Raw genomic sequence first — 16136 nt, 5'->3', positions numbered from 1 at the left:
GTTCTTCGAATCTCTTATCCCACTTGAGTTTTTTTTAATTAAAACCTCTTTCCTTCCTTAGCAATACTACCAAGCCCCATACCTACATGTTACAGGTTTCCTATCCACATCTGTGCAGAGGTACCTGATCGCAGCTGGAGCAGCATTTAGCTCAATTACAATTAAGGTCAGTGTCCTAGGTTACCAAGAGGAATATAAGGCAGGGTTCCCGTTCAACAATAACAACTTGCATTTATATACTGCCCCTCACGTAGGGTAGAGTCCCAGAACGCATGACAGTGGTGGAGCATGACACCAAGCCCAGGGGAGGGGGATGTGATCGTAGGCACCATCGAATAGGAAGGTCTTTAGGCAATACCTGAAGATGGGGAAGGAAGGAGCAAGATAGTGGGATAGAGGAAGAGTTTTCTAGAGTTTAGGGGTATAGTGGCTGAAAGTGCGACCACCAATGGTGGAACGGAGAGCACAAGAGATATACGGATGGCCGGAGCCAGTTGAGCGGAGGCAGCGAGTTGTGGGTTGGGGGGTAAGCAGCTTGGAGAGGTAAGGAGGTGCCAGGGCATAAAGGAATTTGAAAACGAGTGTGAGGATCTTGAAATCGATCCTTTCGGCATTAGGGAGCCAGTAGAGCCTAGCTTGGACTGGTGTGATGAGAGTACGGAGTTTAGTACTTAGTATAGTATTCAGATTGCTATTCAAGGAGCCCTGCTAGAAGATGCATGTGTGTAGATATCAGGTTAGACTTGGATGTGATTTAACTACAGTGAAATACAGTGAAGGCTAGCACATAATAATGGTTACTTGGGGAAGGGACTGGAGGGTGATGGGTGCTTATTGAATCACATCTCAGCAGATTGAAAAACAAGTTCAAAATTGGATGTCTTGGAAGATAATATAAGGGATAACATGGAAACAATAGGCTCATTTGAGGTTAGGGAGTGGAGGATCTGACAGAAAATGTGAGGTTTGGTCAGTTATCCTAGCTGTATAGCTGATTGGAGCAAGGGAGAGAGGTTCTTTGCCAGTAATCTTCAGAATAAGAGTCAGAGAAGGAAAGTGAGCGAAAGAGGTCAGCAATTTCTTTAGGAGAGAAAGCAACAGAACTCTTAAGGATGGAGAAGTAGTGAGGAAAATTAATTCACATACATTTCAGGAGATGTTTTTGACAAAGGATCAGAAGGAATGACTACTGGAACGGCAGGAAAACCACGGTCACTGTCTCACCAGATTTACGTTTCCCAATTTCCATAGCGAATTATGAGGCAACATTGGCTCAGATTGATACTTCATACTGACTAAAATGCTGTCTGTGTGAGATTATCAGATTGACATAGGACGAGGGCAAATAGCATTGAACCACTATGTAGTTCCAGATCAGATGAGCAAGAAAGAACGGGATAGGATGCCTTCATAGGAGTTAGAATAATATTGGCTACTTCACTGAAAGAGGTGTCAAAACAACATTTAGACTAGAGGGTAAAACAACAAAGAGTTCTCCAAAGGCTCTTCATACACAGTAAGAGATTGTAGGGATCTCTGATACAAACAGATGTTGAAGCCAAAATACGTAAATTCTTTAAAAAGCGAATCAAGCAGTTGTCGCCTGGGATTGGAGGAAGAAATTGTGAGATACAATACAATACAAAATTACATTTGTAAAGAGCATTTCATGTTGAGAGGACGTCCAAGACTCTGAGATTGTATATCCCTGCACGCACCCCGTTCATCCCTTTCTTCTTCTGACACGGCTCTCAGCAACAGCCAAGTCCACGCCAACATCTACAGCCAGTCTATACATGAATTAAAATAATGATCCTTGCATTTGATATAGCACCTTTCATATAGGGAGGACCCTTGAAAGCACTTCACAGGATTTTATTATAAATATTAGTGATAGTGTAGTTTGTAGGTGAATGCTTGCAAAATTAGGTAGATGTTTGAAACAGAATATTAAAGGTGTGGGGAGCGAGAAGGAAAGTGGGATCAAATTAGGCAGGTTATGTGGTGGAAAACACTAGTACCAAATGGCTTGTTTCTATAGGGAAATATTCTGTGTCTATTTCAGTCAGTTGAGTTGCACTGTTTCATAGTGGTGTTCGTTAGGTCTTTGCTGGAGGCTAGTCTGAGGTGATGGTCACAAGAGTCCAGAGATGAGTTAATGCACAGTACCCCTTCAAGCATTTAGCCATTCAATTATTGGGAGGAAGCGTCTATTGAGAGATTGTGAAAATTCACAAGGTGGATGGTTTTGGCTATATGCTCTGATCAAAAGATAAGTGGTTACCAGGATGATATAACTAGATTTCATTGCAGATTTGGAAAACAGAAATGACTTCAGAACCGTTCATTATTTGTGTCACTAAAACCTTCTGGGTGTTTTGTGGTTAAATATACAGTTTACTGTCAAGCCATCAAGGGAAAATCCAGATGCATAATTTTTTGTCATCTAAAACATTTGCAGCTTTTTCTCTTTATATTTGATAAAATACAGTAGTGTGTGTAGACCTATTTGAGCTGGAGCCATTTCAGTCTTCTTCCAAGTTTCAAATAAATTATACCTCTTCCGAACATTTATAGCACTAGCATTTCTAAATCCTATAATTTGAAATTTTTAATGAAAGCTTGTTCAGATATTGTGGCAAATCGGTTTTGCAACAAAGAGACTGATGATTTTTCTGAAAAAAGTTTAAAGGTGGGCATTAAGGATCTGCGCTCTTAGTTTGATGCTTTTTTTTGCCTACAAAATACACATTCTCTACACATTTCAGTAAATCCTGTGAAGCACTTTGAGACATTCTCCAACAACAACAAGATTTCATTTATAGAGCGCCTTTCACGTCGGGAGGACGTCCCAAGGCGCTGGACAATATGAAAAGTGCTATGTTCATGTAAGGATTACTTTTTATTATTATATGTTCATGGCTCTGGGGTCTCTTAATGATGTTTCAATAATATGAACCTGGATGAAATGTTAATATAATGAGCTAATTAATATCAGAACAGAATTCAATTAAAAAAGCATTTGTTATGGCTCTCTCTAAGAGTATGGATTTCTGCATTTCTCCTGAGATTCAGTTGTGAGCTAATATTTATTCTGCTTGTATCCTTTTGTAAGTTTTTGCTTTCCTGGACTATTTAGAGGGGGTTGATGAATCTCTCAATTTAAGGTTCCATTTTAACAGGCCGCCCAAAACGGTGGTATGTGTCTAGGACATGGGCATCCAAACTCTTATCGTAGTGGATCAGATAGCACTTATTATAGAGGATGGCCCACTTCCTAAAGCTAGTCGTTTAGGCACTTATGATTTGCAAACACATCCAACACCTAGTAATGTGGTGACTCGGCTCTGTCACAGCTCATTACCTTAAGGCCATTGCAGAATACAGAATTGTTGTGAAGACGACCTTGCCAGGTTCATTACAGAGCAGCTTGTGATTCATCTCCAATAATCAAACTAACTACATCAGAGGATCATTCTGCAATGGCCTTAAGGTAGATCTGCACACTGTTCAACAGTGGGGCTTTTGATTTAAATTATCACCGTTCCTTGAATTTATTGTCTTTGATTTTTCTTTTAGACAGATTTCTCTTTGAGCTGTCAAACATTTGATTTTGAAGGAAAGCTGGGAAAGTTAGCAACTCAAAGTGTGTCTGATGGGGTCAGGATGAAGCAGCTGCAAGACAGACCTTGCGCTGTGTTCCAGGAGTTGTATGACTGGAGCTCACAATCTGGTTTTGCACCTCAAGATGATGAGAAAGTGCTTGAAGTATGACAGGTGTGGAATGGTACCTTACTGCTTCAAACCACACCTTCCATCTGCTGAGAACTGCAGCAGAGCAACAAGCTCCTTCTGACAATCTCCTGAACCAATAATGAACCATGCTCTTTTGTACATTGTGGAGACTCCTATTTTGCCAGTGAAACGCATTCAGTCAGTGTCTTAATAACTGTTGAGCCACACATCTCCAGTAAGTGACCAGCAAGCAGCATGCCCACTTTGGGAGAGGTATGATCTCAGCATATTTATCATGTAGAGGGCATCGTTGTTGACAAAAGCGACAATGTTCATGTCCTCGACGATGTGATCATGAACCATTCTTCAGATCAGCTTGAGCCACCTTTGCTTAGGGCACTGCTGGAAACTCTGTTATGTTGGCAAAATCTGCCTCTCCTCTGTCCAGTCAAAAACAAAATATATTCAGAATGCAACGGGGTCTTTTACATCTGTCCTTTATTGCTCACAAATGCTGACGCCTTCCCTTGCACAGCTGTGCGAAGCTCTGTCGTTCTGTCCTCCTAGGTTTGGAACATAGATTTGCCTGAGGGTGCTTGATTTTGGCAGCATTCCATTGCCTTGATGTACTTTCCCATCCAGTCCCTCATGCAGGCCTGACCACTCCTCGACAGGTGTATTCACAATGTGCCAGACCCTCAGTGTATCCCACCAGTAATCTCAGTCTTGGCAGCTGTTGCTTGTGTTTAGTGGAGAAGCTATCTCCCCTCTTCTTTGCTCAGTCTTCATTCAACTCTGTGTTTCCCATCATCCTTAATGTTATCTTTGCTGGTCATGTCTGGACACTGGTTGCAAACAGAACAAAAGTCTTCCTTCATCGACATTCAAACCTTCTGGTTTATATTGGAATTGCTCTTCCAAGGAGCCAGAACAGCCACGATGTACCAAATAACCTTCTCCTGTGCTATAAATTTCTATGATAAGGCACATTGCTTTGGAAACATTTGATGATTTCCTGTTATCCTCCTTCAGGGCTCGGGAGATATTACAAGCCCAAAGTGAGACCAAAAGGAAACTAATATTTGCTCTGCAAGTTTAGATTAATTTAATATTTGTACCAAGAAATTCTAGTTTGGACATCATCTTGAATGACTGCATTATTGCACTTGCTAATATGCAAAACACATATGCATATGTCTCTTCTGGGGAATGGGACAGTGTCCGAACTCAGTTTGGGAATGGGACACTATGCACTCAGTCTCTATTGAGCACATGCCAGATGCAGGGCAACATTCTTTATTCAACCATGTGCCACAATCAACCCAAGAAGTGCACTGTTAAAATAATATTTGGGTCATAAAATTCGTGACAACAAAACAAACACAGAGCAAAAATGGACCATGTCAAACTAATAATGCTGGGAAGACACGCAGACTGGGAAAAAGCTAAATAAACAGAGCAATCCACACAGAACTAAACACTGGGTAGGGAACATCAGTTGAATATTTATATCTATTCTCACCTGTTATGGAGCCTGCAGGGTAAATTCTGCCATATCCTACAAGCTGCTCAAAAATGAACTTAATAAAATTAATAATATTCCTTGCATTTGATACAGAGCCTTAACACGTCTTCGAGATGTCTCAAAGCGCTTCACAGGATACACTGCAAAGTGTAGTGACTCTTGTGTTTCATGGGCAAAAACGTGGCAGCGAATTGCGCACAGCAGTGTCCCACACACAGTTGTGGATTGAGTGAACAAATTATTATTATTTTGAAGAGATAGTACACATTTATTTAAATAGTGTTCAGCATCCCTTAAAATCTACTTGAAATGGTAGACAGGAAAATGAACTGGAGCCTTTGCCATATTGATTTCTCATGCCTTTCAGTTGTCACATTCTGCCATGTTCTACAGCTGCCTGATTTTCCTCCCTAGTCGTAACTTCTTTATTGGTTGCTAACCGTGACTGTGAATAAAGCTCTTTGAGAGGTTTCGAAATCATAGGCACCACGATATTGTGATTTTTCTTCTGGGTGTTTGAGACCAAGCGGAAACCCATCACCATGCTAAGACTATCCAAACCAAACTGAGACCTTCATGTATCCATGTATGGTGGAAACAGATTCAATAACAACTTTCAAAAGGGAATTGGATAGGTACTTGAAAAGGAAAAATTTGCAGGGGTATGGGGAAAGAGCGGGGGAGTGGGACTGATTGGGTAGCTCATCCAAAGAGCCGGCACAGGCACGATAGGCCTAATGGCCTCCTTCTGTGCTGTAATGTTCTATGATTATATCCCAACTATACATGGGAATTCCCTTGTTTGGAATGGTAAGCGCACTCCAGCCCTACCTTCCCACCCACCACTATTATTTTCATATTTTCTGTTGCAGTCCTTGTTGACTTTTTCCAATATAAAATAGGGTAATTAACATTTGAAACTAGCAACAAGGAGCAGGAGCTCTAACAGCATTTGAGAAATCACTACCTTTATTAGACATCACAGGTGAGCTCATGAATCTGGCTCAGTTGGTAGTCCTCTCGCTTCTGAATCAGAAGGCTTTGGGTTCAACCCTGTGTCGGGATTTAGACCTCATATAGGCTAAGCTGGCAATTCAAATGTGGTGCTGGGGGGTGGTGCTGCATTGTTGAAGGTGCCATCTTTCGAATGAGACATTAAACCAAGGCACTGTCTGCTTGACCAGGTACACGTTAAAAATCCCATTCAAAAAGAGAAGTTTCTTCTGGTGTCCTGGCTAACAATCCCCCATCCCTCCCCACAAATCTACCCCTTCTTAGCCTGTCCAAATAAAAATGCTCATTCACTTTATGGCTGTTTATGTGTGGGTCATTGCTCCGAGCAAATTTGCAGCTGTATTTGCCCACAAAACACAGAATAACTGCTGCACTTTACAGAATATCCTGTGAAGTGCTTTAGGATGTCCTCTTGATGTGAAAGGCACAATACCAAATGTAAGGATTATTAGTTTTATTGTACATTTAATGGCACTGGAAAGTGCTTGTGGGCATCATAGGCTTTGAAAATCTACCTTGTCCTAGCCTGTTATTAAAAATATTGTTATAAAATGTACGAATCTGAAGAAAATTTTGTGGAAATGTATTAATTTCAGTCATAATTCAGAAGCCATGACTTTTTAATTGCTGTGGAAGCCAGACTTCCAAATAAAAAACAGAATTAATAATTTTCACCACGATCTCAAATTTCAAGACAAAATTCTTTTACAGGTTAATATATAATAGTAGTCCTTGCATTTGATATAACACCTTATCACATGTTCAAGACATCTCAAAGCACTTCACAAAATATACTGTGAAGTGAATTGTATATTTTGTGGTCAAAATGCTGCAGCAAATTGTGCACAGCAGTGTCCAACAAACAGTCGTGGATTGAGTGACCAATCTTAAAAAAAATTTAAAAAGGGATTTTTACCCCTGGAAAAGTAATCCGCTAATCGACTAACAACCAGGTTTCTACTTAGTGCTGGTTAAAAAGAGGCGTGTGGAGTAAGGAAACTTGGCTAACATTTTGTCCTGCCTGGGAATCAAACCCAGGTCTTCTCGCTTGCGAGGCGAGTACTCTAACCGCTAAGCTACAGGACTTATGATCCAAGATTTAAGGAATTTTGATAAGAAGTACGGCAAATTGTACCCCACTGTGTATCCTGCATGTAGTTAAAGATGGATAGTTTTGTAAGTGACCTGAGAGCTTTCAGTCACTTTGTAAAGGATCCATAGATACAGCATGAGTTAACAGTGAAACTATCTATTGTACTGTTTAGTCTCTTGTTGCTCTAGTAACCAACATGATTGGCTTCCTGTAAATCTGGTTCTAGGAAAGTCCCACAGATGATTGTTTAATTGTTCTTAATTGTCTGACTGAAGATTGTACATCAGCAGGACAGTCTGGGTTCTCTGACGATGAGGGAACGATAGGTCAATCTGCAAAATACATGGCTTGCCTATTGTGTCACACTAGTCAGTTACAAGGTAGTCCCTGCCATGTGTTATGCATGGTCTCCTTGCAGGTTCTTTAGGTACTTTCCACTGACACTAAAAAAGCAACCAAAAAAAGTACCGCAAACAAGTGAATAAACACAACAATCTGGACTTTAATGCGAACAGGTTTCCCTGGTCAGTTGTCTTACCCTCCAATTCTCTTGGGAGCAGTGGCTTCATCGTTGAAGTCGGTCTCTTGAACGAAATCAGCATTTGATTTAGAGGACAAAACACAAAATACTGCAGATGCTGGAAATCTGAAACAAAAACAGAGAAAGCTGGGAGCACTGAACAGGTCAAGCAGCATCTATGGAGAAAGGAAAGTGAGTCAAGGTTTCGAGTCCACGACCTTTCGTCAGAACAGTACAGAACTTGATTTAGAGGATATAGTCAACAAAGTCACAGGTTCAGCAAGCTTTGCCTACACATACCCAGTCGCTACACGTTACAGAAAGTTTGAAGCGCTTTGAGACGTTCATAGTTTTATAGGCACTATAACAATTGCAAGGATTTTTATTCTTATTATTTGGGCATCACCGTTTTGCTTTATAATTAAGAGCCAGTACACTGAACTATGGAATGACAGGAAGTTGGTTCACTTCTAATTCCACCTAATGATGAGTTCCCATACTCAGCTGTGCCTTGTTTCAGAGCATAGGAGGAGCGTTAGTCAGCCCAGGCTTTTTTCTTGTATATCCCTAGCAGTTGACTACAAAATGTTGACAAATTCAATTATCTTCCTGACTTCTTGCTCCCCAGAGCACTGTGTAATATAATACAGTATGAACAAGCCTGTGGTGGGGAAATAGGTTAACTAACCTTCGATATAGATTGTGTTTGTAAAGGGGTCTAAAATGCGATATTTGCAAACCATTTGGCTTTGGGTTAGTTGCAACTTCAGGTTCACAAATATTGGCTCGTGATGTTCTGAAGAGAATATCTGAAGTCCTGATCAGGCAATGTCTGCAAAGAAAAAGATGGCAAAAAAAAATGTACTTGGAACATCGCCAGATTACGGCATTACCTCACCCCTCACGCTGCTGAAACCCTGGTTCACGCCTTTGTCACCTCAAGGCTGGACTATGGGAACCCTCTCCTCGCCGGCCTTCCCGCCACCTCCCTCCACACGCTGCAGGTCATTCAGAACTCTGCAGCTCGTGTACTGTCCCGCACCAGGCTTCGGGACCACACCACTCCCACCCTCGCTCGCCTCCACTGGCTCCCCATCCCCCAGAGGATTGATTTCAAGATCCTCATCCTCACCTACAAGGCCATTCACGGCCTTGTCCCTCCTACCTCTCTGACCTACTATCCCCCTACCTACCTGCCCGTACCCTCCGTTCCTCCGGCTCCGGTCTGCTCCACGTCCCCCGCCCCAACCGCCCTACCATCGGTGGTCGGGCCTTCAACCTCTCAGCCCGGAGGCTCTGGAACTCTATCCCCCAGTGCCTTCGCCGCTTCCTCCCTCTCCTCCTTCAAGGCCGGTCTCAAAACCTTTCTCTTTGACCGAGCCTTCAGCTCCCCTCTCGACTCTCTTCCCCCTTCTCGCTCCTCCCTTCCCTCCCCTCACCCTGACCATTTCCCCCCTCCTCGCTCCCTCCCTTCACCCTGACCATTTTCCCCCGCTCGGGTCATGACCCAACTGTGCAGCGCCTTGGGACGTCCTCCTGACGTGAAAGGCGCTTTATAAATGGAATCTTGTTGTTGTTGTTGTTGTGCTGCGTGAGCTAATATGTCCTGTGCTGGCATGACGTTAGGTACATCATAAGTTCAGTATTTAACCCTCTGAGAATTGAGGCTGTTTTTAGTTTGTTAGAGTCAGTGTGTTGTATATCGATATCAATCTGTCATTGAATAAAAATGCAATCTCTTTCTAGGACAAAGAATGGTAGGAGAGTATGTTGTTTCCTTCCTCTCATATTAATCTGACATTGCATTCTTTTAAAAAATAACACTGGATAGCACAGACTGAAGTAAGAGTAAGATGTAAATAACACAGAAAGGAGAGTGTCAGATGTGCGTATGCGTGAGCTTGGTGCTGCATTTATTCTGCTGTGATTTAAACATATGCAGTTGATTTAAATGGCAGCCATGTGGTTGACAAATCTCTTGTCAGAAAAACAGCAGCACAACTGAAGCCTCAGCTCTGTAAATAAAGTTTGACACCCAAAGAACGGCACGTCTTACATAGCAGCCCCCCCCCCACCACTGCTCACATTGAATTGGAGTGTGAGTCAAGACTGAGTTGAGTCCTGATGTGGAGCTTCAACCCACAACCTTCTGACTCAGAGGCAAGAGTGCTACCGCTAGAGCCAGGCTCACAATTAAAGTTTGGAAGCTCACTAGAGAGCTTCTGTTAGTGGCAAACCTGCAATGTTAGTGTGACGTAAAACTGATGTTGCTGCAGGCTGCACGAACATCTCTGCATCACATCCCAAAGCTACAGTGTGTGAATGCTCCGTGTTTACCTCAATGTAATGTTGCTGGGGCTCCGGTTCATGTCGTTTAGACATTTATCTTTTCAGACTCTGTACTAACAAGTTATAGATATTCAAGAAGTACTGAAGGACAGATTTGCTGCAAGATAGTATCTCTATCCCTTGAGGTTTAGATGTTTAAATCTAATTGTCACTATAAAAGCAGTGTTATTAATAGAGGTCTGGATTGGCTGCTTTATGGAGCCAAATTACTCATCAATTGACCCACCATCTGCAGATCCTCAATGAAGTGAAACAAACTGCCAGTTAATGGGGCACCGCTGTAGCTTAACAAAGCCGGTATCCTACTGACCCGCAGCCCAGTGCCGTGATCTACAAACCATTAAAACAGACATTGGGAGAATGTCTGCAGCATGGCCTAGCCAGCTTCTTGATTATTGACAATAGTGTTGGGGGGGTGGGCAGGGCATGGCTACGTCTGCCTCCAGCATACCTGGGATGAGTTAAATATCATACAAATTGCTAAAATGCTAAATATATGTGAGTTAACATATGTGCATTAATTGACACACAGCAAAATTTACCCCAGTTTCCTCTTTTGGGAAATGAGATCTTAATAGAAATGCTTGCTCTCTTATCGTTCTAAACCCCAGTAAAAGTAACATTAAACTACACAAACTAGATGATCAAAGGTTCAAAATCCTGGTTTTGTGTGGAGGGAGCTTATCTCAGTTGGGATGGTGCAATTGGCTTCACTTGGCCTGGACGTTGGTGGGGAACCATCAACACAACCATTGTTTGTGTTCCAATCGATTCTGCTGGAACGTGTATGCAGACAGAATCAAGACATCCTCCGTGGTTGAATAACTGGATGCTCACTATTTAGAGTGACATTGGAAGAATGGCTGCTTGAATAAGGTACTTGTCAACTGTCATGTAGCTGTATACCAGTAAAAATTGGTGCATTCAGTTGAAGGGCGAAGGGAATTGGAACAAAACAATGAATGGCTTGTTCTATTCTGAACGTTGGTAAGTGATCTGGAAAGTTCACTGTCCCTGTAGATATGATGGTATCTGTACTGCGAGCGGATTAGAAGCATCGCTTCCAGCAAGTCCCTTGTGTTGTGTTAATGCACATTCGTTGGGAGCTGTTTTTGTTACACCATGTGACAGACTTCTAAAAGAAGGAAAGTGGAGGTGTTTCCTTCCTGTGAAAATAACCAGATATTGTGAGGGATTTCCATTTCTGTGTAGAATGTCAGAGTGCGGTATTGAAAGCTAAATGTGTGAGACTGTGCACATGGTGGTGCTTATAATTTGCCTGGTATCGGTTTTGCATCATGCAGCTGTTGCTGAGAGCAGCCTCAGCTGGTTATCAATGAGCAGCCAGTCAGAACCCCAGTATTTGGTGGGCCTGGCTGAATGGGAAAATGGGAAAAGTCTGTGTCATTGTAAAGTGGGAAAGTTGCATGTTGGCCTGCTGGCAGGTGCTGTGTTTACACTGCACCTTTTGCAGTGAAATGCTGTGATTTTCCTGTGACATTTTTTGCTGCAAAATGCTTTGTGGCTGAGAATCTTCAGCAGATATTTCAGCAACAGGTGCAAATCGAGTCACGTTCCCCTCCCAATGCTCCCTCTAATATTTCTCACTCAACTATGGGACCATTTCTACCCAATAATTTTTCTCCTCCAATTTTCTCCCCTCCTCTTCTGAAGTAATTTTCCTAAGTTTTCCTTCCAAAGGAGCAATGCACTAGAACACCACGCCTGAGAGAACATTATTAATGTGTGAGCCTTGACAGTGAGAGTCACTGTGGGTCTCAGGAAGAGGTCTCTGGGTGGAGATTAACAACAGCAGTAACACTTGCATGTATATAGCACCCTTCAAACACCTAGCATCTTGGAATATTTATCAGTACTTGGAATCCTGATTGATTTTTCACCTCTGTAATGGGGGGAGAGACAGAATCAATTGTCTCCAATTTGTGCCTCAGGTGAGATCAGCTGCCTCAGGATAGACCTGAAATTCCATCAAGTCTTAACCTGTTGTCTGTGTCTTAATAATTTAAGAATTGTGGAAAATTTCTTGAATTCAACTGGAATTTGGAAGTCAGCTTTCTACGTTTGTTAAATGGACCAATTTGCAAATTAACAACAACAACAAAATTACATTTATAGAGTGCCTTTCACATCGGGAGGATGTCCCAAAGTGCTGAACAGTCAGGTGTCGGGGTCTGAGCATGGGGGAAGGGTGGTGTAGGGGTGAGGGACGGCAGAGAGGTGGGAGGGAGACCAAAGACTATTTTAAGACAAAAAAAAGGCTTACAGGCTAAGACTAAGTGGAATTTTTGGCCTCAGGGTCTGAACATGTGATTTTCTATTGTGAACAGGCTTGTGCTGTGCTCAGTAGTGTTTTAATCCTTGAGCTCACAGAGCTAAGAGACTAATTTTTAATGTTATTAATAGCACTGAAAATCTACCACCTGATTTTGGAGTTCTCACTGGGCATTGAGCTACAGCAAATGAAGAGACAGACAGCAGTAAAATTAGTACAATGGGAATTCAAAATGCAAAACCCTTTTCTGTCAATATCCACCGTTGTCATTCTGTGTTGGAGAAACACCAGGAAAGCAAACCAAAAGCTTATATCTGCTATGCTGGATGCAAAATAAATCTTGTTTCTATCCAGCTCACCTCTCTGCCTCCCCCGACAATGTGTGTGATGGAAATGGCTGATGTGTGAGTGGTTTTGTCAGTGATAAGCTAGCCCAGTGAAGTTGAAATTCTTTCTCCTGGCCCATGCAGCACTGCTTCATGAAACCATTCTTCAAACCCGCATCCCCCACAATAACAATAGCAGCCAACTCATTGATATAATCAGATTGCCTGAGCACACAAGTAGTAAAATACAGCATGAACTATGACCAACAATTCAGTCTTGAGAGAGAAAATGTCTCAGAGGGGAATCTTATAAAGGTGTATAATATTTTATATGGGATTGAAAAAGAAAATCCAGAACAATATTGTAGGATTCATCAAGACAATAGAATGAGGGTGCAAAGAGCAATTTCAGGACAGTCACCAGGAAGTTTTCTTTACTCAGAAGTCAATTAACGACTGGAACAGGTTGCCAGGAAGAATGGTTGAGGTCAGAACACTGGACTTGTTTAAAAAAACAGCTTGATGCTGTGATAGAAGGACGGTGGGGGGATTCTGGAAGAATGAGATCAGATGGGCCTAAGGGCCTTCTTCATTTGAACCAGTCTTGGGATCTATGTCCTTACTTTGCTCTGTTTCGCGCAATTGGCTGCCGCATTTCGCCCACAAAATACAATCAATCCACTTTACAATATATTCTGTGAAGATGTCTCAACGACGTGATAAGGCATGATATCAAATGCAAGGATTATTATTACTTGAAACATTTTGTGTACGATCTCCAAACAACAGCTGTAATCATTGCTACAGTAGTGTATATCAATCAGATAAGATATTCTAGTACAACTACTGGAATTTCCCGTTTGAAAGATAAAGTTTGCACATTTCAGCTGTTTAGTGCATTATTTACTTGTGTTTGTGTTTGACAGCTTATGGCACACGTTTACATAAGTTTACATAAGGTCACCCTGTCTATCATATATTGGTTGTTCTGTTTCTACCATCCACCAAATTACAGCAGGTTTCCAAACCAGAAGTTTCATTTTTAGTAAACAAATATTTGGGACAGCACAATTTTGGTGACATTTGACACTCCTTTGACGCAAATTGTGACTTTTAAAAAAAATACTCAAGTACTTGCAATGGCTTTCTAAATGTTATGCTATTCCTGGATGTTATAATTTTAAAAGAATATACGTATGAACTAATCCCATGTGTTGCACGGTGACGTTTTACTGTGGTGACCTGGAATGCTGCTTGATGTGATCATGTGCTTGCATGGATAATGTGTGTAGAAAAACGACAGCAAAAACTGAAAAATGCAATCAATTTTAACCATGTAAGAATTTGCAGATAATTTAATGCAAAAAAATTCACTCTTGCATAAAAAAATTCTGTGATGGGATGACTGTCAGGTGGGTATTCTGGAGGGATGAGATCAGATGGGCCAACGGAACTTCTTAGTCTAAACCAACTTGTGATCCAGCATAAAATCTAAAATTATTTCTTGTAAGTGGCTTTACATTATAAGGTTTATTTTTGTTGCTGTGATTTTAGTTGCTTGGTTGAGATGATTCTATTAAGAGAACTGTCCTTAGTCATGCAGTGAAATGCCCCTCAGTTGAGGGGGTGGGGTATCACAGTCTCTGTACTATAAATGTTATTACATTTGTTTTGCCCTGGCTCCAGAGTTTGATTTGGACATAAACTGTTTGCAAATGTGGATTCAAAGGTTAGGGAGAGGTTGAATGTTCCAAAGACTGCCATTTCATGCGTGCAGCAATTCGTATTCAGAATGTGCGTATTGAAAAGGAAACCACATTTTGTATTTCCTACATGTTATGGTAATTCTCATAGTCACTGCCAGTATTTCTTGTAGGTACAAGTGTTTACAGATGCCTTATCTTCTTGCTTTGATTGCCAGCGTATGTGCAAGGGAATAGGTCAGGTTACTTGAAAATAATATTTTGAAACATTTTGAAAGAGTTGAACACAAACCAAAATGAAATAAATAACACGGGTGATCTGCAGTTTTCAGCAGGTGTTCAGGCTGAATAAATAACCATGGATTTTACATCAGCAGAGGGTTCATAGAAAGAACAAAGACTGTCGATGCTGGTGTAATCTCCCATTGTAATGCAATTAATTGGCATCCAGTCATTGGAATAGAGTCATTTCTGTTGCAACTGTGTGCCAGGATTTTGTTGGTGTTTTCCCCACTAATTTTCTCCACTCCTCTCCAGAAGATGCCTCGAACAAAAATTATAGTAATAATTTGGTCACTCAGTCCACAAATGTTTGTGGGACACTGCTGTGCGCAATTGGCTGCTGCATTTCGGCCACAAATATATGCAGTCAATTCACTTACAGTATATTCCATGAAGCGCTTTGAGACATCACAAAGATGTGATAAGGATTATTATTATGTTTGACTCCTTTTTTCTTCCACTGAAGATAGTGTTCTACATGCAGCCTCCAGTGCCAAACCAAGTGGCCTAGATTCATGTGTGAGCCTTGATAGAGAGTGTTGGATGGTTATTCGACTCAATGGATAAATAAACAATCCTTACATTTGATATACCACCTTTCACATTGGGAGGACATCTCAAAGCACTTCACAGGATTTAGTGTAAACTGTAATGGCTGTATATTGTAGGCAAACTACTCAGCAAGAGAGGAAAGCGGGAGCGATGCCTAACCCTGATCCTGCTCTATGTCTACACTTGTATCACCACTCCCAGCCACTGATGCTCAGCAGCGAGAATGAACAGTGTATTAACTAACTCAAGGAATGGATTTTGAATCACCACAAGCTTTTACCCCAATGTGTGGAGTGTAAATCATTAATAAGGATATTTGGCGTTGGAAATGAAATGGCGCATTGTTAATATTGTGTTATGTACAGGAACGTTTAGATCATAAACTGGACACCAAAGTAAAGAGTTGTTGTGAATTTTCACAAAACTTCCAAAAATAGTTTATCCTCACATTCTCTGTGAATTTTCAGTTCTGCTGAATAATTACTGTACTAATAAGAGAGGAAAAAACGTTTAAAAATAGTAGAATGTGAACTAGGTCATTGGCTGAGAAGAATCAAGTACAATAAGCAACTGAGTAATCACGCAAACCCTTGATTCAGGAATAAATAATGGAGTTCTGAGTGGTACAGTGTGTCTTTTCATCTCTGGCACCAACATCAAAATTACTGCCAGAATTAAGAGACGAACCAGTCTCTCTGATGCTAAAGTGAGCTGGGGGTTGGGGGTTGTGGGGGGGTGAACGAG

This window comes from Callorhinchus milii, unplaced genomic scaffold, assembly GCF_018977255.1.
Source record: "Callorhinchus milii isolate IMCB2004 unplaced genomic scaffold, IMCB_Cmil_1.0 Scaffold3, whole genome shotgun sequence".
Classification (NCBI taxonomy): Eukaryota; Metazoa; Chordata; class Chondrichthyes; order Chimaeriformes; family Callorhinchidae; genus Callorhinchus; species Callorhinchus milii.
The sequence above is the reverse complement of the archived record's forward strand: the minus strand, read 5'-3'. Positions refer to the sequence as shown.